The 2,380-nt window shown below is 51.1% G+C and overlaps 1 long non-coding RNA gene across 1 annotated transcript; it reads right to left on the bottom strand.

Moving 5' to 3' along the window:
- Window positions 1-122: 122 nt before the first annotated feature.
- On the bottom strand, window positions 123-2,014 carry LOC123332721. Its single transcript, XR_006549697.2, has 3 exons — window positions 1,722-2,014; window positions 857-943; window positions 123-410 (listed from the first exon to the last, which is right to left on the bottom strand). It is a non-coding gene; the product is annotated as an uncharacterized LOC123332721 (long non-coding RNA).
- Window positions 2,015-2,380: the final 366 nt, after the last annotated feature.

The following is a 2,380-nucleotide window of genomic DNA, read 5'->3' as shown; positions in this document are numbered from 1 at the left end:
ATTCATGTCCATTGAGTCAGTGATGCTATCTAACCACCTCATCCTCTGCCTCCCCCTCCTCCTTTTGCCTTCGATTTTTCCCAGCATCAGGGCCTTTTCCAACGAATGAGTCGGCTCTTCACATCAGGTGGCCAAAGTACTGGAGCTTCAGCTTCAGCAACAGTCCCTCCAATAAATATCAGAATTGATTTCCTTTGGGGTAGACTGGTTTGATCTCCTTGCAGTCCAAGGGACTCCCAAGAGTCCCTGATCAATGAGACACAGGGGGCAAATACACTGGGGTTATTTTTGGTAAAGTTCTCCTCTGTTTTCAAAAGAATCCCTAGAAATAGATGTTCCTCTTCTGCCTCTTACAGTTGTTAGCATGTGAGGGCTGGAACTGTAGCAGCCATCTGGGCACCTTGAGGAATCTGTCATTAGACCAGAAACATGGAAGATGTAAGTTGGAGAAAGGGAAATGCCTGGGGTCATCAAGGACTGTTGAAGCACTTCTCCTGGGAAAGTAAGCCATTTTCCTAATTGTTCAAGCCCCCTTATTTGGTTTTTCTGTTGTGTCCCACCTGTAAGTATCATGATGAATGCATGAAGTCAGGTAAGTCCCCTCTATGGACCCTGGCAAGATCACATTTGAAGTGTGACATGAACTGACCAGGGGCTTCCCTGATAGCTCAGTTGATATAGAATCCGCATGCAATGCAGGAGACCCCGGTTCGATTCCTGGGTTGGGAAGATCCCCTGGAGAAGGAAAAGGCTACCCACTCCAGTATTCTGGGCTGGAGAATTCCATGGACTGTATAGTCCATGGGGTCACAAAGAGTCAAACATGACTGAGCCGCTTTCACTTTCATGAACTGACCAAGATGATGAAGAGTCCAGCAGCCCTGCTTCGCTCTGTCCCTCACCTACCAGCCACCACTAAGAGACGATGGCTCAGGGAGTCTACCTGCAGAGAAGACATGGGAGGAAATTAACAGAAAGTTCTTCAAATATTTGAAAGCCTACAATTTAGAAGAGCAAATTCATTTTTTTCTGAGATCCTCCAGACGCAGAGCCAGAAGTAGGAGGCAGATACCAGCTTGATGGTATCAGAGGTGTTCTCCACAGTTCACGTGTCTGGCAAAGGAGAGAGCTCCCCAAGGTGGAGGTGCCCAAACAGTGTTGAAGTAGCCATCAGAGAGGTCAGGGAGAGACATCCCCACTGGGTGGCAGGTCAGACCAGCTGACCAGGGTTCCTTCCAAATCCAAAATTTTGGGATCCTGCATTATGCACATGGGGTAGTGCTAGAACCTTCCTGGGAAATAAACAAGGGGAAGACCAAGTGTCTGCCATCTTCTCTCTCCAGTTGGAATGACGCCCTGACAGACAGCTGGTGAATAATCCTGGGCAGGGTGTTCCAAGTGCCCAGCAGGCAAAAATGGCCAGTGTTCTGTGGAAGGTCAGAAGTGGAGGGGCGCCTTCCAGGGAGGAAGATAGGGCAGCTTGGAGAAAGGAGGTGTGAGCGGGGTTGATAAAAACCGGAATCTGTTTTCAGCCACTCCACGCACACCCCCGCCCCCACCCCCCGCCACACACACACATTCAGCCAAGCCAATCGGTTCCTCCAGCCCTGCAGGCTCGCTCCCAGGACCAATCCTAACTGGAAGCAGCAGAGAGCTAGGCAACTCCAGCTCCAGGTTCTAGGACGCAGTAATGTTACCCGTGCTGCTGACAGGAAGCTGACCTTGTCTGTCAGCTTCATAGAGCTTGTCCGCTTGTTTCTAAGACACTTCCTCCCTCTGTCGGTGCCCCAGCCCTGCAGGCAGGTCTCTGCCTCACTTGCTGGGGCCTGGCTACCTGCTGGTGGACATCTGTCTTGACCCCAGCTGGCTTGCTTCAACCCCTTTCTTTCGGTAATAGACCCCACCCACAGGCGGGATGAACATGTGACCCAGGCCCGGCCAATCAGAACACCCCAGCGCCTTGCAACAGGGATTGGCTCAGGGATGAGCACTGGCCAATCTGACCAATCAGAGTCCTTCCCCAGGACTCTTCTAACACAGTCTATGCAGAAAGACTTGGATTACAAAACAGGAAGGCTGGAGTCTAGGACTGGTGGAAGCTCTGCCATGTGAAGCAAAGGTGTCTGCCAAAGGAGAGAAAGAGGCAGGTAGACTGGAGAGCAGAGGAAAAGGGAGTCATGGCCTCCTCTACTGTGGATTTGCCCTGCATCCTGCATTTTCTCCAGAGCTGAAAACTGCCCTCTGCTTCCTCCCTGAGAAAGCTCATTTTCCTAAGCTCAGCTGTAACTCAGAGTCCTGAATAATAGCCCAGCCTTTTCCATCAAGCCATGGCTGCCCTAGCTCTGGAAACTTTCCCGGCAGTCACATCTGAAGGAAGTCC

This window comes from Bubalus bubalis, chromosome 3, assembly GCF_019923935.1.
Source record: "Bubalus bubalis isolate 160015118507 breed Murrah chromosome 3, NDDB_SH_1, whole genome shotgun sequence".
NCBI lineage: Eukaryota > Metazoa > Chordata > Mammalia > Artiodactyla > Bovidae > Bubalus > Bubalus bubalis.
The sequence above is the reverse complement of the archived record's forward strand: the minus strand, read 5'-3'. Positions and strand labels throughout refer to the sequence as shown.